Here is a 25,301-nt window from a genome sequence, read left to right on the forward strand (position 1 = left end):
TATTCCCAAAGTTATATTTCAAAGTGGATGACATCAGCAGACTTGTCATAGTAGGGCTACGGAGAGGGCAGTGTATGTGCATGGGCCATAACCCATTCATCTAGAGGTTGACACACCACATGCAGGCACTCGCAGGGTTATATTTCACAGGTATGTGTATACAGCTGCTAGATGAATACATCCTTGTACAGTCATGTTGCACAGCTAGCACTTGCACGACATAGTCTGTAATTTTGACAGATACCAGTGGCTAATTTCTACAGTGAGTGACATTAACACATCATGTGGTTGCAGCCATTTGGCTGTGTGCTGGGTGGGACAGGCCTCATGATGGATGGCTCTTTGTCACAGTCACTCTCTTCCACACAGCTATATGTCTACTTTTGGCATATTATAGTGTGTTGTCCTTGGATATATGTCTGTATTCCTATCCAATGTGTGTGTAAAGCATGACTGTTGCATACTGAGGAGGGTATGCACTAACATCTGCAACTGTCAGATATGTATGGTCCACTTTGGTTTGCAGACATGGGCTTCATTTGTTTGTGTGTGAGCATGCCCAGTTTGACCTTTCAGTATGTTGTTGTCTGACATCATTTCTCTAAGTGTGTGGACATTCCCAGTATGCCCTTCTGTATTGAATGTGTGGCTCCATCCCAGGTAGTTTGTACTCCAGTGCAGACCTTTGTGTTGTACACGTACAGGTAGCAAACTGTTTCTGCAGGGTATCTCTAGATAATTTGGCAATATTGGGTCAAACTGTGCAAGGAATAGTGTGTACTGTAGGTGATTGTGTCTGCGCTGCTTCTGCTACATGGGCTGCTTCTGCTACATGGTACTGGTGTTAGCAGAGATATTCAGACATGTGTACTGTTATATACTGTGATGTGTTATGTCCTCAAGTACTGTCAGGTGGACATTCTTGCTCACAGTGATGTCCTGGGGAACAAGGGTGAATGCAGCTGTGTGCATTATTGTGGGCAAACGTCTACATATTTATGGAAGATTATGCCATTCTGGCAGAGGATCCCGTACTTGTACATCCATCGACATGACAGTATGGCCTTATCTTGCTGTGGCAGTACCTCACAGCTGTACAGATTCACACAGGTTACCCAGAGGCAGGGGTCATAAGTCAGGACATTACCCCTATTGTGGTCTATGGGCAGATTTGTAGCCACCCATTTATGTGTTTGCAGCCAGGGATAGTGTGTGCACACAGCTGTGTGTCGGGCCTTGCACATTCCTTGCTGTCCATGCTTTCACCCCCTCTGTTATTCTATCCTCTTCAATACATTATGCATACATTCTCTGATACTTTCCATAAGGGTATCACCTCATCACAGCTGTGTTTTGGTGTTGGTCCACAGTCCATGCAGTGGGACATGGTGGACATGTTACTGTGGTTTATCCACATGGATTGCATATGGCTTATGTGGAGAGTGTTATGTTGTTATTTGGGTGCCCATGACATAACATGCATTGGCAGTATGTGTGAGACACAGGCCTTTGGCAGAGACCTGTAAGCCATTTGGTGGTGATGCGAGCCAGCTGTGGCAGGCTGTTGCATTCTGTCAGTCCTACAGTCCTAGACCGCCATACAGTATATTACCCTGGCGTGACAGGGAAGGTGTGCTAGGTGTTCATGGCAATACTTTCTATCAGTATTGATCAGGTGGTGCGGATGCTGGCAGGATGCTACCTACAGCTATGGACACACCTGCATGGGACATCTGCACTGCATGCTGCATTCTTTCGCTATTGCCTTATACAGGTGGGGGTCATATTGTACCCATTCCCAACAGCAGGGATATGACCAGAGAGGTACCTGTGTGGGGTGTTTGAGTGAGCTGGGTGCATGTGTGCTATGGACACTACTTACATATAATGCATGGATATGCATGGGGCATTCCAGTTATGCTGGCATATGCAGGTACATCAGCGGTTCCCAATACATGTCCTATCACCTTTGTGATCTGCAAGTGTTTGGCAGATGACACTGGTATTCCCTACTACAGGCCCAGATAATGTGATGCATGCCTGTATTTACAATTCCAAGGGTGTGTCCAGTTCACAGTTACACATTATATACTGTATGTCTGGGGTACTTTCCCCTGTGTACTGCTTGTATATCTAGCCCAACAGCCATGTCATGGCAATCTTTCAGATGGTAACACATATTACCACCATACATTTACAATGGCCTACTGCTAGCATGTGTTACACTGGTGGGTATTGTCTTTGGCACTGCAGTTGTGAGGACTTGGCCCTGTCATCAGCAGTAGTGGGCAATGGCCACCAGGTCATACCGCAACATGCATACATACTGACCACTCTCACAAAGTATGAAACACACACCAACCTAACATACACATACCTGCATATTGTACAAATGATACAATTTATCCTGCTACCTTGGCCTCCTCTGGGCATTTGTGCTCTACTGATATTATACCTACACATACATGTTACTACATTTCTACATAGGATTGGGGGGGCACACCTGACTGTCACTACATGTCTACATAGGATATGGGGGGGCACACCTGACTGTTTCTACATTGCTACACAGGATTGGTGGGGCACACCTGACTGTTGCTACATTTCTACATAGAATTGGGAGGCACACCTGACTGTTACTATATGTCTACATAGCATATGGGGGCACAGCTGACTGTTTCTACATTGCTACACAGGATTGGAGGGGCACACCTGACATTTGTACACATTTGCTAGGACTGTACTCCATTTCATTCTGTTTTCTAACCTATGATGCTGACTAGAGGCATATCAGTGTACTACAAGTCTTATGTTTGATTGACCTACATATTAGTTTCTGACTTCCTACCCTTCAGAACTAACATCCCACTGCCTGATCTGTTGTAGTCTGTCTGTGTAGGTCTGGGGGGGATGTTCTCCATAACCATCAAGCAGAGCCCTTAGCACAACCTTTGTTTGTGCTTGTCCACACCTGTCCTGCTGGCTGTGACTGTTGTTTGGTATGTGAACCTCCCTGACTGGCATGTGTGTGTCATATGGACACACATGTGGCCCAGCACATTTCCTGACGTGGGTATTGTCACCATGTGTAGTACTGGCTATTATGGTGACACCAGTATTTGTTACAGATCTCATGTTACCACTATAGGTGTCTACTATCTGCTGGCATCCCATTCAGCCACCCAATTCCCTTGCATACTCACATCCATACCATAGATACAGGTAACAACCCTACTACATTCGGCAATTGATAAGTTGAGTGACTTACCTTGTGGGTGTGCCAGTATTGAGGGTGGTGCTGGAGGGCTGCCTATGTCGGATACTGATAGTACACTCCCTACACATGGTTGAGCACAGGTAATGTCATGTTTGGCATCCCTTTTACTGTATGTATGAGTCAGAGAGAGGTGTCATTCCCTGGGTCCCTCCTGTGTCAGTGTATGTGTTATGCATTGCCTCTTTATCAAGGCCAGGGCATACTGGGCATGCCTCCTTCTGCCTACTGGGGCAGGCTCAGGTTGGTCCTCCTCCGAGCCACTCTGTGCCTGTGCAGGCCTTGGCAATGGTGGGAGGCTGTGTGGCCCTGCCCCATGCTGTTCCTGCTGCTGCTATTTCCACAGGATCATATTGTGTAGCATGGCACATACAATGACAATTTGAGTACATGGTGCTGGTGAGTACTGCAAGGCTCCACCAGATGTGTCCAGGCACTGGAACTGTGACTTGAGCATCCCAAACACACCCTCTATTATGATTCTGGTCTGTGCGTGTGCCTCATTATGGAGTTCTTGTTCGAGTGTGTGTGCATTTCTGATGGGTGTCATCAGCCATGGCTCCAGTGCGTAACCAGCATACCCCACTAGGTGACCGTAAGGGGTATCCCCACTGTCAAATCTCTGGTACAGCTGTGTCAGTTGCCAGATGTGGGAATCATGATAGCTTCCATGGCAGACAGCACACACATTCATTATTATGCCCTGGGCATCGCACATGACCTGGCAGTTGATGGAGGGGAAGCCCGTGCGGTTGATGTAGACTCTACCTCACTCACCAGTTTGTGCTTTGATACATATGTGCATGCAGTCTATAGCACCCACTACCTCAGGGTATTCTGGCATTTGGCGGAATAGACACATATTGCTGGCCAACGCCTCACGGGTGTTGGGGAAATATATGTGCTCTCTGGCATGTGCTGACATGGCATCCAGGAACTGGTGGAGTACCCTGGATGCTGATGCTGTGAGATAACCATGATATCCCCAGTTGGCCTTTGGAAGGTACCCGTAGCTAGTATTCTTAGGCCTACACATACCTTGGTATCCACTGGGATGGGTTCCCCTCTGTTAGTTCTGTGTGTGAGGCATGGCTAGCAAAGCTCAACAATTTGCTGTAGGAGGTACTTGTCTACCCTATAGTGCTCTGCTATCTGCAGCTCATGGAGCCCCTGGTAGGTTGCCCTGGGTCTGTACACTCTTCTCCGTCTACTCACTGTGGGTTGGTTGGCAGCATTCACATCCTCACCACCCTCAGCCTATTCCACATGTTGTTGTATGATAGCTATTGCAGCCCCTATCATTTTGTTGTTTTTATTTGTTAAAAGTTCCCTGCTTGTATACACCGGTGGTGCAGAGTATGTGGGAAAAAACAGAGGGATAGGTGTTTGCATAGTTTATAGTAGTGTTCTGGGCTGGGCTGGTCTGCTGCCTGTGTAATTGGCTGATTCTGATACATTTCACCTGTCAGCTATGCTAGTTTTCCTAGATTACCTTCCTGCTGCTCTTTTCCCTTCCCATTGCCTTCCTGTTTAAACACAATAGAATACAATACATATAAAACTGGGTGGTTTTATATGTATTGTATTCTATTGTTGTGATGAATTGTACCTTTTAGGCTTTTAATTTATCTGGTCATGTGACATGTTTTAACATATTTAAATATGGTTAGACTTTTCTGTTTTAGTTGTCTGAAGAAGTCTTGCTCAATGAAGAAAAATGAAAGTGCTAACTTTTATTGGTCTCTTTTGGGGAATAAACCCTGTTTTTGAACCTATCCTGCTGCTTGTGGCCTTCATCTTTATTTGCAGTCTTTTTTTCACTAGTTTATAATTTATTTTAATGTTTCATCACATACACATTGATTATTTCCACATTGATACCTTCAGTAGTTCAACCATGTAAATGACACCATTTCCTCCAACAACCCCTTCAGTAGTTTGTCTATGTATACACAATCACTTCACTGACATCAAAATGAAATATTTCTCCCAAAACACCTTCAGTAGTTTGTCTGTTATGCACAAGCACTTCACTGACACCAAAATGAAACATTTCCCTCCCTGACCCATTCAGTAGCTTTTTCATGTATGCACAATCATGCACTGGCACCAACATGAAACATTTCCCACAAAGACCCCTTCAGTAGTTTGTACACATATGTATACTCATATACACATACACTCACAAACACACTTTTAGTATTTACCTTCTTCCCGCATCCTGGCAGTAGCACACATAGTCTCTGAAAAACTAAACACATTAAAATAAAATAAAAAAAACTTTTCCCCGGCTTGTGCTTCCTGTTACATATTAACTAATTTATTCTTCTTCTTGGACTGATGCAGCTTGTGCTAATTCAAAGGGCTCCTCACTGCATCATGTAGCAGACTGGTGAGTCGCTCACTGAGCGATGCGTCTGTCACTGCTAAATGTTGTCAATCAAATCCAGTGCTGTTGACTGTAAGAAGCAGAATTTTTTTTTCTTCTGATCTCCATGGAACTCTGCACATGTGCATGTGCAGAATTCCGAGGATCAGGAACACAACAAAAAGTTTAAAAAAATAATAGTGGACTTTCTGAGTCAACACATTTCATTTTTTTCTGTTTTTAGTGGGGGTGGGGTGGTGGCTGAAGCCTAGCAGCCAGTACCATGAGCTGCCACTGGTGTTACCCTATGCTGAGAGGTCTACAAAGAACAGGAGTGTGGTTCTACATTTGAAGGCTGACAAAGTTAACTTACAGAACAGTGGAAATAGATTTTTTGAGTAATAAAACTGAACTGAGGAAATACTGTTTCAGTCTTTGAGAAACCTCTTTATAAAAGTGCTGTAGCTGTGAACTAATCTTTATTGCCTGATTGTTGCCTGAACTTTAGAACCCCTTAGAATACACTATAGTTTTGTTTTCTGCTTTTTATCTGTCTGCTGCCTTCAAATTTGGTTTTATTTATTTTTGTAAATAAAGCTGTAGTTTTGAAGCTGTAAAGATAGCTAATACAGCTGGCAGATTATTCTGTAAGATAAAGTTACCCTTATCTGGGCTTAGTGGAGTAATGATAGGTACAAATAAAGTAATATGAATGAGTTAGTGGCATACAAGTAAAAACTGTGGTGCATGAAAATAGAATGTGACTACCAGTGATAAATGTACTGTGCAATCAAATGCTCACAATTGCAGAAAGCATATCTTTGAATCATACCTCACTTTGAGGAATATTTCATTATTTTGCTTTAAAAATCTGTTACCTGTGTTAAATATTATTAAGCCATATTATTTCATTAGCAATGCAAATCATATGCATAAAAACACATTTAAAATGTGCTACTTGCTTAAAGGTATAACTATTTGACATTTTGCTTATCTGTTCTATACTTGCAGAGAATTGCTGCTCCACATATAGGAAAGTGAAGGTTGAGATCACACAGAATTTGTCAACAAGGATTCTGTATAAAATGCTAGCACTCTTCTGAATAAAAAAAAATTCCTTCATGCAAGATAATTTGCTTTTTAAAAGTTAAGTACAGATTAGGAAATGTTAATGACAGTGTAATGGCAGTCAAATGCACATCAAATGTTATTATCGCTGACTTAGGTTCAACCTACATTATGCCTCCCCCTGGACTACTCAGAACAATTTGTATATATATATATATAGTGATCTACATTCTTAAACTTACTTATCATGCATTGAGAACAACTTTTATCACTTCATGCATCTGAGTAAAAAATAAACTCCAAGATTGAATATATAACTAGTTTTCACTGTTTAAAATTCAAAATTATGTAGGCATGGTCACCATATGGCAGACGAAGAAATGAGTAAAAACTCCAAACTGTTTTCCTGCCTCTGTACTGAATGTATCAATCATCAGGTTTTTGTGTCATTTATTAGGTCACTGTAGTCTCAACTCTGTTTGCATTTTTTAGGCATGCAGTTATTTGTACATCCTTATGTGTCTGTTGGTAGAGGTTATACTAGTTACTGAATTGTTAAATCCCACAAATAAGGCAGAATTGTTAAGGTGTATTCAAGATGGGTTCAGTTAACTTAATTATTTCTTGAAATACAAACTTAGTTGTTTCCTGAAATATAGATTTTTGTAACTTGTGGCAGAAGATTAGCAATAATAAATTACAGCTATAAGGAATTAATTTTCTGATACCCACTTTATAATATTCAAGGTAATGGAAGAGAAGTGAGTCTTATCTTGGGAAATATCAGATATATGGCATGAAACCTGTCCAGATTTAATATATACTAAGTCTGAGATTCCTATTTCTTTGAATATTCCATCTTCTCTGAAGAATGGTGATTTCTGCATTGGTATCTATACGTTTAGCCATATAAGTAGCTTGCTCCCCACAACAGGGTTTGTTAGGAGTTTGCCCACTCAGAAAAAAGAGAGACAGAGAGAAAGTGAGAGAGAGAGAGACAGAGAGAGAGAGAAAGGAAATGTTTGGTATTCACTCATTTTTTTCTCCATTTCAGTACTTGACACTGAGCATAGCTCTCAACCTCTCAGGGCACAAAATCTGGAAAAGTCATGAATAATGGGGGACAAAGGCCCAACAACAGGGACAATTTTTAAATATTGCTCTTACAAACTTTGAGAGTTGATAGAATAACAGGTTTTACATTAGCATGAATTTTCTGAGGGGTATAAAGTCTGAAACTCAAATGCCTGCCATTATTTTCTGACTTCAGTCTTTAATGATTTGCCAGAAAACCAGAATTTTAATAAAAAGGACCAAAAATATGAGGTAAAAATCTGGACATTCTGCGAAAATCTGTGGAGTTAAGAGGTATGACATGGAGTCTCAATTTTTCAATATTTATTATTTCTACTACTTTATTTCTTTGTTACTGTTCTTCATTCTTCATCATGCCTACCCCAATTTTATCTTGCTAAATATTTTTACCATGAATTTAGCTACTAGAATCGAATCTGTTATATAAAATGGAAGTCAGTGAAACTAGGAAAGTAAGGAAAGTACATGGACTACAAATGGCTTCATACCCAAATGCAGAAAATTAGTGATCAGGTAAGATAATTAAAGTTATTTTAATAAGCTGGATAATAATAGCTACTGTCCTGGAATAATTCCAAGTTTTCTTTCAGCCTGCATAAATTTTTGATGTCAGTAGTTAGAAAAATATGCACTATTTATGCCATAGTTACTAGAAGTAAAGACATTCAATGATTAAACAATATTCTTAATTATATGGAACTTGCTAAAACTGTTAATACCTCACAATGAGAAACATTTGCAGCAGAAATAAGTGCAATGTTCTAGTTTGAGTGTGAACAGCAAGATATATATATATATATATATATATATATATATATATATATATATATATATATATATATATATATATATATATATATATGTATATACCACTTCACTGCCATTAAAGTGACTTCTATGCAGCCAGTAAATGCTTCTTATATAAGCTATTCACTTTCATGAGCTTTAAACAATGTATCCAAAGCCATTGCATTCAGTGAGCATTATAACTCATCAATTGTGTGTGAACCATAAAGTTACTTCAGTTTCACTTTCCCTTTTTGAGTGGTGAACATGAGTATTGTATCACTTCCTGTGACATGCTTTGTTTAAAGTGCATTTTATAATTGGAATGTAAAGAATGCTGTAAAGTTTGGCCCTTGGATTTAATAGACTCCATGCAGGAATAGTGCTATTCCTGCACAGAGTGAACCGTATCTGTTTCCACATAGCTTTAACAGCAGCACATCTTGCATATTCATGAAGGTGTGCTACTGCTAAGGCTAAGCGGACACAAACACTACTGAGTGCAGGGGCGTGTTTAAGTAGTGCATGCACATCTAACACACCCCCTGCACTTTCAAAGTGCTGTACGGCACTTTTTAAATGCTTTTCAGTGTCTACTGATACAAAAGCAAATAAAATAGTCTAAAAGTGTCTGCGGACACTGAAATAGCTAGGAGATCAATAAATAAATGCAGGGGATGTGTGACAGGTACTGTCACACACACCCTGCATTGTCAAAGTGCTGTATGGCACTTTCCAAGTGCTTTCAGTGTCCATGGAAACTGAAAGCAGGAAGTTTAGATAAGAAGCAATGCAGGGGGTGTGTGACAGGTACTGTCACACACCACCTGCATTGCGAAAGTGCCGTATAGGCATATCCATCAACTGTTCAGGTTTTCGCAGAATGTCCAGATTCCTGCCTCACAAACCTCTCAACCTCCTAGAGCAAGAAATCTGTACAAAACCATAAATAAAGGGGGGAACAGAGGCACAAAAATATGGACACTTTTTAAATATTGGTCTTACAAACATGGGAAGTTGATAGAATAACAGGTTTTGCATTAGCACAGATTTTTTGAAGGGTATGAAGTCTGAAACTCAAATGTCTGTCATTATTTTCTGACTTAAACCCTGAGTGATTTGCCAGTGATGTGCTAGAAGACCACAGACATATGAGAAATAGACGAAAAATATGAGGCAATAAGCTGGACATTCTGCAAAAATCTGTACAGTTGAGAGATATATTGCCTCATGTTTTTGTTGTGCTCCTCGAAATATCTGTCAAATAGCAGAGGACTGGAGTCATTAAATAAGGATAAACATTTGAGTTTAAGACTTCACATCCATCAGAAAAGTCATGCTAATGCCAACCCATTATTCTATCAACTGTATAAGTTTGTAAGAGCAATATTTAAAATCTGTCCCTATTTGTCCACGTACAATTGCCCTTACTGAGACTGACAAGGAGTATTCATACATTTAAATAGAGTGGTTCTATTAATTTCCTTTTTTTTCCATTCTAAGGTATGTTTAAGCGTAGCTGAGCAGGTTTGTATGTTAGGGTCCTCTTCTCAGCATTGTGTAAACATCTCATAGCTGCTAAATACAAATGTATAGTTAGAATCTCAATGACAAGAGAGTGCAGTGGTTAGAGTTTGGGCTTTGCATGCAGGCATTCAAAGTTCGAGTACCAAAACAGGCACTTTATTTTTACATGGGAAAGCATTGTTAAAATTAAATTTTTATGTTAAATTATGTAGTAAATGATACTTGTCACCCAGGGTAGTGTAGCTGGTCCAAAATGATAGTGTGAGTGCATATAACATGTGAAATCACCCATGTATATAAAAGTGTCCCATACAGTATAACCACATCCTAAGGTAATGTAATGAAAGCACATAGGGGGAAATGTTATCTGAAGTAAATCATATACACTTAATATGTTAGTAATGATGAATTAATCTACAATCCTGATATTTTTTAAAAATAAAAACTGAGAACTGCTAGGCAGTTCTCGGCTATGCTTAACCAGTTTAAGCATTGCTTAGACATACATTCTAAGCAGCAGTTAGCTAAGCTAAGTGAATTTGTGTACTGTTAAGCAGTACTCAGCATTTACCTCTTTAAGCACTGTTCAACTTATCTTAGCAGATATGTGCACTGCTTAGCTGTGCTTAGCATTTTCAAAATGGTCCAATGACAGCAAAAGGTGGGACTATGGCTTTATTTAAACCACACAGATGGGAATACAGCCATAACCTGTTGTAGTCTGATCTCTGCAGGAAACATGTCAGGTATTGGAGAAGGCTCGCACTTTTGGGCACAGCACTGTGGCATTTTGGAGTCCAGGGTCATGGCTGGGCAACTCGTAGCAAACCATGATGATAGACTGCTGCAGGGCAATACCAGGCCTCACAGTATAAAGCAGAGGCCTGGGACCATCTGGCACATGACCTCACCAGTGCCACTGGCATCTCTCAAACTGGTGAGCAGGTACGGCATCACTATGTCAACCTAAAGTAGAGGAAGGGGGGTATTCTTGGCACAATGGATCCAAGATGCTCGGGACAACCATGTTACAGCAGTTTGTAAGTATCACAGGTATAGGTGTACCAGATTCTAGCCTGAGTATGTGATAGACAGGTATGCATAATGTTAGTTTCTCATCCCTACAAGTGCAATGGAGAGGGCTAGTAATATTGAGGCTCATGCAGACAGACTGACATGGATGCATTTTCATAATGGTGAGTACAGATCTAACTTGCAGTATATAGTGGCATAAAGTAGGAGTGCATTGTTTACTGCCAGTAGAAATAGTGTGTACTGTGGCTAATGAATAAATGATGTTTGTCACACTAATATTGATCCGCAGGATATTCATTAATAAAAGTGTCATTTCACGTAATAAAGATGTATAACACAAACTGTTGTGTTTACTCTGGTATGTTGTTGTAGAAATAGAATGTGTACAGGTTCTTCTTAGCAAATATGGTGTTGACAGCATAAAGTAACTGATGCTGTTCTGAAAACCAGCTTGTATGCAAAACAGTAGAATGTGGAGCTGTAAAATAAGATATAAAGGAAATATGAAATATTGTATGCACTAAGTTCTGAACCCTGAATAGTAATGTCTATAGTATTATAATGTGTCCCCTGCAGCAGTGCATTCTTGTGTTAACCTTTGCTTTCCAGATTGTATTATTTCAAATGATTAATAAACAGTACAATAACTATCTGCCATGCAAGAATGTCAGGATTACAAGGTCAGACTGTCTAACCCAGAGAGGATTAGGAAGAAATCAGTCAAGCAAGAGATAGTTTGCCAGTAGCTCAGTGTGATGGACAATAGTGGTCTGTTGTTCATTTTAGCACACCCAGACATGATTCGAATCCAGGTAGTGGTATTGAGATGTGTGCATATACACTAAAGAAATCCTGAATATTTGTAGAAACAGTCAGAAAGTGTTAAGAAATATTTTATCCACATGTCTTACAGATAAATAAATGTGTGTAGTAGCTGTATGAAGGGTATACTAATACACTGTATACAACTATTCCACTGTCCAAACCCATATAACTGCAAATGACAGCAGGATAGGTACATACACCATGCACTTTCCCCGATACATGTCCCTCAAACATCATGCTGTTATGGCTAGGGGTCCCTGCTGCCAATAACCTTGGACACAGATAGGAACCTAGGAAAGTATGCCAGTAGCAGACTCAGACAACATCAGTGTGAGGTAGCCCTTCTCTGTCAACTGTGCAACCCTGACATTTACAAGCCCCCTACAGTAATGTAGCTATTGTCCTCTCAGTCTGCCCCACACTATTACAGGTTGACAGTATAATGGGTATGCATGTGATACAGAAGCTATGGGCCATAGGTAGATGTAAGGTGAGGGAAGACCTGTAGAGTACTGAGTAGTACTGTTGTGAAGAATGGAAGCCTATACTGTTGTTAATGGACTTTTTTCTCTCACCCCACCCCTCATTTGCTTTAATACTTATTATTCATATACTACGGGTATGTTGTTCCCAAAACTTATTGCTGGGACATGTGTTCTATTATTGTTCATATATTTAATTGGTCGCATATTAATATACCTTGTTCAAATACTATTATTGGTGGCCTGTTGCCATCAATGTAACTTGCATGCTGTTAAAATGCTTACTGTTGTTCCATTTATGCATGTGTTCTGTTTGCTATGCAGCTGTTTCAGATCTGTTGGTTTGGCTTAATGGGAACACCAATGCATGCTGTTATAACTAATTTCGAAATGCTTTGTTCATGACTAACCAATCTATCCTGGATAACCTCAACACCATAGCACGTTTGGGAAGGCAGATCCTGGAGGATCCACCTGTCCCTCCCCATCTGGCTGTGGCACCAGACCCCAGCATATCTGGGACTCAACCTGGAATTTCCTCATCTGCTGGTCCTGCACCACCTTTGGATGGAACCACCTCAGGGGACGGGGCCCATCATCCCCTGGGTGTGGGCGTGGAGAGGAGCCTGTCACCCACCGCAAGTTCCATGATATGGTGCGCAGTCTCATCCGCTCTGAGTTGAATGGATATCTGCACCACATGGAGGGCTGACTGGTGCACCTGGAGCAGCAGGCTGCCCCTGTTGTCCATCCCCCAGCACAGCCAACTTTGGAGCCATGAATGTGAAATGGTGACTGCCCATGGGTGGATACCTCAGTCCTACTGTATCCATTTGATGGCTCATGGGCCTCTGATTCCCAACCACCCGCCCCATCCAAGGTGCTTACCCCCTCATGTGTCATATACCATCCCTGTCTGCTGTTTTGTGTGTATTCTCTGTCTGTGAAGGTAATCTGTCCTTCCCAACCTACCTCCCCAATCATATCTACAGCTCTTCCCCAACATTCCACTCTCACCGTAATAAAAAAGGGCATCTCTCTGACAAAAAAAATATTTCCCCATACATAGCTCTACATTTTGCCCCATGTCCAGTGACATAAATCAATCAACACAGAAATTAGCATACAAATGTATGTTGCCAAGGCTGCAAATCCAAAATTTTCAACATCAGTCAAATCTGTTGCTGCAGTAGAAATGTAGTGCTATGGTCCTTTCCTACACCTGTCCTACACATCCCTAGTGGGTTTTCCTAACGTTTTACCCCCTGCTTGTCCCCATTTCACACTTTTCTATCACCATTTTTTCTTTTCTTTAATTAAAAGCGCGGGTGTAAGTGGGAATAAGTGCTGCAAAGTGAAGCTCAGAGGCCTTAACCATCTTTTAACATCACTTTGCACAAAACCACACAAACCCACTTACAACTGCTTAAAAGTGTTTTAATCACTCTGTCTCCATCAGCCCTTCTTCTGCCCAGCAACAAAATAATCAGCACTGCTAAGTCTTGAACCCAAGACACCACACACTACAATCACAGCAACTTGTTACTATACCATCTGAGCTGTGAAGATTTGTAAAGCTTTTACAAACATATCATGCATTATAGTCAATCAACATTAATGAAAAAAAAATCACTACCAACTCTTGAAACCACGATCCTGTGCACAGCAATGCCAACAATATTCCTGTACAGCACCTGAGCTGAGGGAATTTGTAATGCTTTTACAAAAATATCATACACAACAGTCATTTAACATAAGGAAAAAATTACATATCCATAGTACTCTGATATACACATATATGTATATATAACTACACACACACGCACACAAACACACACACACACACACGCATATATATACATATATATATATATATATATATATATATATATATATATATATATATATTTTTTTTTTTTAATTTATTTTACATTTGTTTACTTGGATAGACTGACTGCATACATATCCATTTTCAATCAATATATATATATATATATATATATATATATATATATATATATATATATATATATATATATATATATATATATATATATATATATATATATACATATATATATATATATATATATATATATATATATATATATATATATATATATATATATATATACACATATATATATATATATATATATATATATATATATATATATATATATATATATATATATATATATATATATATATATATATATATATATATATATATATATATATATATATATATATATATATATATATACATACATATTATATATATATATATATATATATATATATATATATATATATATGTATAAATAAATATTATATATATGTGTATATACTCAACCTCTTACTGCAAGACATCTGCAAAAAGCCTGACCAAGTGGGGGGTTAAAGGGCAAACAATAGTGACATATTTGGAATATGGCTGTTATATGCGTAGAAGTCTGCTAGAGTAGCGTGGTTTGTTTTAACATATATTTTCTGATAGATTCTAGGTCTGCAACACAAATAATTGCCATCATTTACTGATGTCAATGCTCACATCACCCCAGTGATTTGTCAGAAACCCACAACTATTATGAAGAACAGACCAAACATATGAGCCACTTAGGTGGACAGTGTATAGATATTTGGACAGTGGAGAGGTATGATTGCAGTCATTTAACAGAAGAGAAAAAACAACTGAGAGCTGCCAACCCTGTCACCCAGTACTTTCTGAACTACAGTCAGACCAACACAACATTACCCCAAATCAGCTCTAGGGAATTACCCATGTATTTGCAAATATATCATGCACTACAGGGATGCAACTGTAGGGAAAAGCAGACATTGGTGAGAAATAGTCCACCCAAAACCATTTGCACCACAGTCACAGCAACATACCAGTACCCCAAATGAACTCTAGAGTATAACAACTGTTTGAACAAACATATCCTGATTGCCCGTCACACACTACTCTGACAAATACTGCCCCAACTCACAGTCTACTAGGAATACTGAGGTGTTACAGGACATTTCTCAGTCTGGCCCTGCAAACATATACACCTGATAGACCATTAGCAACTGTAACAGCATGCACAGTCAGATAAAAAAGGATCTATGACACTCACATCTGCTACTCTCCCTACTCAGTCCAACAAACATTTACACACAACACTACTACACAATCTTGGCAGTCTGTTAATAATGCCCAGGCATACATAACTCTCAACTGTACAGATTTCCACAGAATGTGGAACCATATTTATGACCACTGCCGCATACCACTTCCAGGAGTCTGCTAAGTCATTTGGATGATATCAGGAGTGAAATCTCTAAATAATGATATACTGCAAGACATCTGGACAAAGGCTGACATACTTGGGGGACAAGGGCCAAAAAGAGGGACATATCTCACATAATGGTGTTAGAAACTGAAACAGTTGCTGGTGTTAAAGGGTTTGTTGTAACATAACATCCCTGAAGGATATGATGTCTGAAACACAACTGGATGTCTGCATTTACTGACTACAATCCTCACATAATCCTACTGATGTCTCAAAAACAGGAACAGACCAAACATAACAGGCAAACCTCTGGTCAGTCTGTGGGCATCTAGATAGTTGATAGGTATGTCAAAGACATATCACTGTCAGACATTAAGGCACACAGACAATGCATATGCAGACAAACGCTGATAATCTAGCAATCTTCTATGTGTATCACAGCAATACTTACTTACAATCTGTACCTAATTCTGGAACTTTGTCCCCCATATTGTTGGGCTATCTCCACATTTCTTGTTCTGAGAGGTATTTCCACCTACAGTCTGTGAAGCTGTAGCCTCCACACCTCCATAACTTCCTCCTCACAGGCAAGGAAAAGGGGCAAGGTCCACATGAAGGACTTAATTATAGCATTGTGTTGCTATGGTATTGGCTAATGGAAAGAAAACACAGCTGCTCTGGATACAAGTAGCAAGTTGGAGACACTGATTGCTGCACAGGTCATCACCTGCTCAAACGCATTACCTACAAAAGGCAAGCTACAGCCTATGCAGCATAGGTCTGAACTCATCTACATAAAGACAGAGTGTAGCTACACAAACCTAAACATTTGCATTATTCTGAGGAAATTCTTCAGCACTATAACAGGTATGTCAATCACTGAAGCTTGTAATGGAATGCAGAAGGGGGGATGCAATAATGTGAAATAGGAAGTCAAACAGTAGGTCACAACAAGACCTGCTGGTCTCACATGCTGCTGTATGACAACTATGGCCATTCCTGCCTGCCATATCTGCAGTGACATGGATCGTAACTCTGGCCCCTAAGTCACCCCAGCAAAGATCAGCTCATGTATGACTATTACTGGACTGTCTGTTGTCCAATACTGACTGTGACACTGCTAGGCCAGCTACCTGGGATGTTGTAAATATTCATATGTTATCTGTGAATGGTACTATGATACATATGCTTGTCTTACAAATGTAAGAGACTTATATAGGGTATGTGCATAACAAACAAAAGGTGCAAAAGTGAGTGCTGAACTGTATGTTATATACTGATCCCATACCTGTCAACTGTCCAGAGTAGTGTAGATTAAACACGTTTGCCTCATATTTGTAGTCAATGCCTAACACAGTTGTGTACTGTCTGGCAAATTACTGGCATTAAAGATTGAAGTCATAACAGAATAGCATACATTTGAATGTCAGATGTGATATCTTGTGGAGTAGTCCTGGAATGCAAAACCATCTTTACTAGCAACTAAGTGTGATACAGCTAGATGTATAAAGTGTCACTATTTTCCAGCCTTTGGCCACCAGTGATTGGTGCCTTTGTGCAGATGTCTTGCTCTAATAGGAGTCAGATGTCTTAGCATGAAACCCATGACAATGCAAGTGTAGGATGCTGACATTTGTGCAGTCACTGACACCTGCTTTACAGCAGTGGAGAGCACACTAACCTTGCCAGGTTACTCATTCCATCATACATTTAGACCCCAAATGGAGGGCTGCAAAGCCACAGGAGGTGGAGGTTTTTAAACATTTTCATACACATACTCACCTCCAGGCTGGCCAAACTGTATGACACATGGGAGACATCCCAAGTGCAGTTAACAGTTGACAAAACACCTACTCAAATCATAGCTAGCTACAGACCTCCAACCATGACTCTGGACACCCACCACACCTATCTGGACTTCCTAGAATCTGTCAAGGTTCAACAGTCTACCCAGGTCCTGGGTGACTTTAACTGCCCAACCATAGAGTGCATGACCTATGCTACCTGAACATGAATGCACTGAGATTCCTCGGTTTTGTCAATGGCAATGCAGTGGATCAGCTGGTCAGCACTACTATGACAGGTGGGAATATCCTGTATCTGGTCCTAACCAACATGAGTAACCACTGTAGCACTTCTACAGTTTCATCCTCCTTGGTAAGATCTGACTCCATAACTATCACTGTTCAGGTCACCATTTCCTGTGTCCACCCCCCGCCCTTGTCAGGGTCAAATAAAATACACTTTACAAAAATTACTATAAATCTCCTCAGAGCTGGTAGGAGTAGCTTTATAGCCACTAGCAGTAGAGTCCAGGCCCACACCACAATACTATGTGAGCACCTACATAGCTGTATGGACTCAGCAATACCTGACAGAACAACATCATCTCCCTCAAAGTAGGGTAAACCTCTGTGGTAGCCAGCAGCAATACACAAATATCATAATAGGTAGAAATAATTGCTGGACAGGGCCAAGAAGGAGCAGGTGCCTTATTGGAAGCAATGTCACCTTGGTCTGAACAAGCAAAGAAGGTCACAGTTGAATTACCCTAAGGCTATCTTTGAGTGCTAATTGGACACAGCCATCAAGGCCAATCACTAGGTCTTCCACACAGATGCCTGCAATCCCAGAGGCAACCCTTAAATCTGATCTGTAGTGGTGGTTAGTAACACCACATATAAATACGGCATAGATATAGCCAACTTGCTGGAGAGAGGTGAAGTGTAAACTTCACCCCCCATCTCCCCATTGGTACACAGCTGCATGCACAGCACCTGGTCTCTCCCCTCAAAATCAGAAAACAAGTCCATAATGCCATCTCAAAGGTAACACACAGAAGTCTCCATAGGCCTGATACCATCCCTGTCTGCATCCAACATGAACTCAGGCATGATCTCTCAGCTCCATTACACTCTGTAGTCAACCAAAGCCAGAGCACCAGTGTCATCCCATCTGCACAGAGGACAGCTACTGTCATCCCTATATATAAATTTGGTGCAATCCACTGACCTAGCCAATCATATGCACATCAGCCTAACTAGCCTGCTCTGCAATGGCATGGAAGTCAATATCAAAGACACGATGAACAGGGACATCGACAACCTCAAAATGCTTGAACTCACACAGCAAGGTATTGTCAAAGGGTGATCAGGCCTGTTAAACCTGGTTGACTTCTCTGAAGTGGTCAGCAAACACAAGGATGAGGGGAAGATGGTGAACAATGCTTACCTTCACCTAGCCCAATTCTCTCACAATAATCCCTATGTGGCCAGGATACATAAACCTATACAGCTAGGCATCAACCTGTATGTTACCAGGTGGGTATCAGAAACCAAGAAAAAACAAAACAAAATTCACAGCAGCTTCCAAATAAAACTTGCAACAAGAAAAGTTTTTGGTTTTAAACTAAATTAACCTTCCAATTAGTTCATTAACCTAATCAATGTATTTAAGTGAATGGTATAAAAGCGCTAGTAGTTTGAACACATCTGAGGAAGTGATTTTTAAAATGAAAACATATGGTGGAGCGTTAATATGCTGTGTTCCTGTGGAATAAAGTGAACTGAAGTGTGCTGAGCCATCTGTGAATTTTTTCACAATTTTCTAAGCTTGCCCTGCTCAGGGCTTTATTGTTTTGCCTGAAAAGCTGCTTCATTTTGTGGATTACAAGTTTTATTTGGAAGCTGCTGTGAATTTTGTTTTGTTTTTTCTTGGTTTCTGATATTCATGGAAGGTGAAATGAGCTTGAGCAGTGAAGGGCAGCATGAAAAGGAGGAAATGGGGCAGACCAGGAAGATGCTTGGTCAACTTACACAACTGATAGATCTGTTGGTGCCCCTCAGTCAATCAATGATGACAGTAGAATCACAGATGCAAGGGCAGCTGAACCAGGAAGCTGCTGCTTGCAATGGAGCGAGAGGGCGGCAGAAAGAAAACAATGTCAATGTCAATGTGATGCAGAATGGACAGGGTACATGCAATATAAATGGAAATAAAAGCCCAGATGCAAGTTTTTCAAGCACGCCAAAGCTTTTAAGGAACTCTAACCAGGCTTGTGAGTCCAATAACAACAATTCAACTGGTATAATGCCAGGACAAGGTTCAGAGGCTGTTCAGGGAAATACACCTAAATGGACAGACCTAAAGGAATGGTTATAGGTCAGTTTTTCAATTAATTTTCCTGAAAAAGTAGTTAAACCTGCACCAGTTACTGACTCTTACAAAACCAAACTTTATAGACTGCAGAATTGTTATACAAATACAAAAGTTTGGATATTGAAAATAGTTATTTAAATGAATGTATAAGTGAAAGAATAGTCCCAAAGGGGCTAAGGGTATTTAAATACCCTAACAATGTGATTGAGGGAAGTATATTTCACAAAGATCTTTTAGAAGTTTTTAACAGATGTGGGCTAGATATATTAAGATGTATGATTGAAGAAAATGTTAGGATTAAAGCTGAACTGTTTAAAGAGATTGATATTTTAAATGAATGCATTAAAAATGACTTGATTTTTACAATTCCTGAAGAAAGAATGAAATATGACAACATTTTTACTGACACAAGTAATGATTGTGATAACTTAGTTAAGAAAAAAATAAAAAAGCTAGAAAGGGATCTTAATGAGTATAAAAATAAGGTATGTTACCCGAACCCAAAGAAGAAGGGAAGGACATGGGGTAACAACAATATGGAAAGAACAACAGATGATGATAACCAGGATAATGCAATAGTTAGTGAGTGGGTTAAGGACTTAGATGATGTCTCCGAATAACCCCCCTTGCATAGGTCAGACAGACTAAGGAATAGGGAAGGTTATGAACAATAATATAGGTACACAAATTTTCGAGGGGGAGCAAGAAGGGGGAGGGGGAGGTACTTGGGCAACTCAGTACCAACCTCCCCGACTTGGAAAACAATTCCATTCTGCAAGACTAAATGAACACCTATAGATATACTTTAGAATATTTTAGTATATACAATTTCAATCATATTTCCTTAACCAAAGAACATTTTAGTCTCTTATCAAAGGGAACCAAGTTCATTCCTAGTAGAAGGGGAGATTTAACCAAAACAATTATGGATGTTAAAACCTTTGCTAGGAAAATTAACTTCCAGGTTATATTTGATCAGAATAAAAATTATGAAGCAGGAGATCTGGTAAAAAGAAGTACACACAATCCCCCACTGCACCCCCAAATAAAAAATCTAGAGAATATACTTGAGAATGAAATGGGAAAGTACACTATACAAGGAACTTAAGCCAGGCTGAAAGCAGCATCCTTGATGAATTAAGAGGGGATTCAGGCTTAAGAATTATGAAACCGGACAAAGGTGGGGAAATAGTATTGATGAACAGCTTTGACTATGAGGGGAAAATGAATGAACTCTTAGGAGACCCCACAGTTTCAAAAAATTAAATAAATATTAGCTACAGAAGGATAGATATGGACTTAGAAAGTTTATTTTTAGATGTATTGTTAGATAGGAAGACATATGAATATTTAAAAGTGGACAAACCTAAAATTCCTACTATTTTTGGAATCCCCAAAATGCATAAGAATGGAACGGATCCCCCTTTGAGGCCAATTGTTTTGGCTAAGGGCTCCAAAACTTTACCGCTAGCCAAAGTCATGGATGTTAAGCTTAAGAAAATGTGGCTTAAGAGTACCAACATTTTGAGAGATTTTTGGATCTTCTAAGGACATTGAATCATGATCTCTACAATGAGAATTTATGTTTCCTAACAATTGACGTTGTACATTTGTTCTCAAGCATTCCCCACAGTGATAGACTAAGACACCTGGAAGAACTAATTTTTGAGGATGAGACTTTAACCCATGATGAGTGTGCTGTGGTGATGGAGCTTATAGATTTGGTTCTAAAGTTCAACTTCATTTACTTCAAAGGTGAATATTTTCACCAGAAAAAAGGAGTGGAAATGGGTGCTGCTTGTGCACCCACCTATGCCAATTTGGTCTTAGCCAAATAGGAAGAGAAGATGGTAACCAAATCAATATACAGTAACAACTACTTTGTAGAAGATTCCTGGATGACATATGTATCCTATGGGAAGGGCCAAAAGAAGAGATAAAAAATGTATTGAATATATTAACAACAGTATTAATTTTCTTGAATTTGCTTACAGAATAAATTATGAGAAGTTGGAGTACTTGGATATAGAAATATACAAGGAAAACTCACATTTTAATTCCAAGGTGTATAGAAGGAACACCTATTCTAACTCTTATTTGCACTTTGAAAGTGCTCACCCTTTGTACTCCAAGAAAAATATAGTTAAAGGACAATATATTAGGGCCTGCAGGATGATGTCCAGAGACATGTGTGGTCTGTATAGCAGTAAGTCAGCTCTTACAGTACTTGCATATGCACTTGGTGACTCTGTATAGCTCACTCCTATAGCCCTGGTCTTGGTCACAATTATCATTCTGCTAATAGGCCCATCACACAGTAGGATTTGTCACCCTTTGTTGTGGGCCTTACAGTAACTGTGAAAGAGATGGATTGTGGCAGCCAGAACTACCATAAGGTCTGGCCTGAAGGGCCCATAGGTGTCAAAGCTGTGGCAGAATTTACCAGAAGTGTGTGTGTGTGTGTGTGTGTGTGTGTGTGTGTGTGTGTGTGTGTGTGTGTGTGTGTGTGTGTGTGTGTGTGTGTGTGTGCGTGTGCATGTGTGTGTGTGTGTGTGCGTGTGTGTGTGTGTGTGTGTGTGTGTGTGTATCAGTAAACATAATACTGCAGGGTATTAATTCACATATGTTGTCTTCCCCTTGCAGGTGAACATGGGGGTTGGTGTCTCTCCCCCTCACAATCTGATGTCAGTGTTTTAGTGGACTGCCATGATGATGGTGGTCATAGTGAGGCTCAGGTGGGGTTGTTGTGGCCTGAATATGTGCCATTGTTTGGTATCCCACTTTCACCCACCATGTCCCCACACACAGTCAGTATGCCCACATATACCCAGTCCCCAGCATCCATGGATAATGGGCAGTTGGAGAATGGTGGCATGGAACAGGCTAGTGTGTTGACAATGGCAAGTGTGGGTGTAGACACCAGCCATTGCCAGAAAGCAGGCGAGGTCACACACAAGCAGATGGACAGGGTGCTCAATGGAGGACTGCTTCCCATCAAGTCCCTGTCACAAGTACCACAGCAGGTGTCACCAGATGCATGTTACAGTCCATCATGGAGACACAGGCATGTACTGACCACAACACCAGACAGATGTTCAGGATCATGAATGCAGCTCTTTCTGCCTTGCATGATTACCTCCATGGCATTTGTGATGCCATACATCATCTTGCCAATGTCATGGATAGACAGTGGGGTGAGACATTGTCACTGCTCGACTGTGCAGTGTCTGTGCTTGAGCATGTGGTGGTAGTAGGGCATCAGCCAGGTGAACATAGGTCAGCAACATGATCAGCTGAGAGCCCACATGGCCATGCACATTCATAGTCCCATAGTGGCAGTACCACCAGCACTACTGAAGGGAGGGTGTTGTCCATGCCACACTGAAGCAGGCCATAGGCATGTTGTCCTGGCCAGTCACATTAGGGACGTGGATCCAACAGACAGCAGTCACCATCAGTAGTACTGCATATGTCCTTGGGCCTGATGGTGCCAGTGAGACTCCTTGCAGAACCAGTTCCTGTGTCCCTGCTGGGAGATGGTGAACCATACATCCTGCCATGTATGGTTCATAGCTGTCCAACATAGTCCTGTGTCAGGCATTCACATGGTTTGATGGTGTGCAGACAAACCCTCATACATCCCTATCACAGGCTGGTCACCATCAGACATGCAGAGCTTCTCTGCATGGCCCAGTTGAACACCACCCCTCCAGACACACACACACACACACACACACACACACACACACACACACACACACACACACACACATGATGTCAGCCATATGGCCCAGCCTAGGCCTCTGGCAATGCAACACCACATCCAGTGCATGTGATGATACTTGTGCCACAACCCTGTTATCCATACCATCAGTGCATGTACATGCTCATATGGGTCTGATGTACAGGGCGACTATAGCACAGTGTAGTAATGTCATGCTGTGTAAGGTGCTGTCTGCTGGCAATAGTTATGGGTACCCATCAAGGTGTATGTACCTTGTTACACGATGCACTAATGCTGTTAGTACTGTTGACTGACTGTAGTGTCAGAACAGGTCTGAAGAAGTTCAGTGGAATAAAACTTGATGAAAGCGCTAACCTTTTATACTTGAAAATCTAGTGTCTGCCTTTTTTTTGTTTTTTACTAGCTTGTTATTTGTACAATAGTGTTACACAGTTATCACATACGCTACATAGGTTATAGGGCTGACAAGTGCCCAAATGTACTTCTAAGGTGAATGACATCAGCAGGACTGCTAAAGTAGGGCACTGGGAAATGTACATCATCTTACAAACATACACACTTACATGCACACACACATTTGCCAGAACTGGAAATAGAACTCCTGTCTATCTAGTTATTTGTACTATAGTGTTACACAGTTATTGAACACAATACAAAGCTTTTAGAACTCAGGCTGTGCAAAAGTACTTCTAAAGGGAATGACATCAACAGCACTGCTAAAGTAGGGGATTGGGAAGTGTACTGGGTGGGAATGGCCTAAAACTGTTTCACCTACAAATAAACACACACACACACACACACACACACACACACACACACACACACACACACACTTGTCAAGACTGAGAGTAGAACCCCTACCTATCTACTTATTTGAACTATAGTGTTGCACAGTTATCACATGCGCTACAGAGCTTATAGGGCTGACAGGTGTCCAATGGTACTTCTAATGTGAATGACAGCAGCAGATCTTGTGAAGTAGGGCAATGGGAAGTGTATGGAGTGGGAATGGCCTCCTAATATTTAAACCTACACACACACTCACACACACACACACACACACACACACACACACACACACACATGCACACACACACACACACACACACACACACACACACACACACACACACACACACACACACACACACACACACACACAGGCTATTACTCAGTACTATTACCTATGAACCTATGGAGCTTACCTTCATGCTAGCATGTGTGACTGGTTATGACCGGTATGCCACTTTCCACAGCAGGACATTACTTTATGCCATTCAGGATATCCCTGTGTATGACTCACTCTCTGTGTGTCCCCCTGTGTCTCTCTTTCTATCACTGTCTGTCTCTCTCTTCCCCACATCTATGTGTGTGTATGCTTGCTATATTGTTATATGTTGTCCATATACATGTCTGTGTGTCACATTCAACAGATGCAGATAGATCACATATGGGCCACCTACAGCTAGCTGAGGGTAATCCTGTCTGATGGGTGTGTGTAGGGACAGTTAAGGTGTACATAGCTGTCTGTATGCAAAGACATATATGCACAATACAGTTATGTAGCTCGATGTGAGTTCTGACAAGGCCTGTGATTCTCTAAGTGTAGGAGCATGCCCAGTATGACCTTCTCTAGTGGGAGTGGCACTCGATTCCAGAG

This window comes from Protopterus annectens, chromosome 5.part1, assembly GCF_019279795.1.
Source record: "Protopterus annectens isolate FY-2018-M chromosome 5.part1, PAN1.0, whole genome shotgun sequence".
NCBI lineage: Eukaryota > Metazoa > Chordata > Ceratodontiformes > Protopteridae > Protopterus > Protopterus annectens.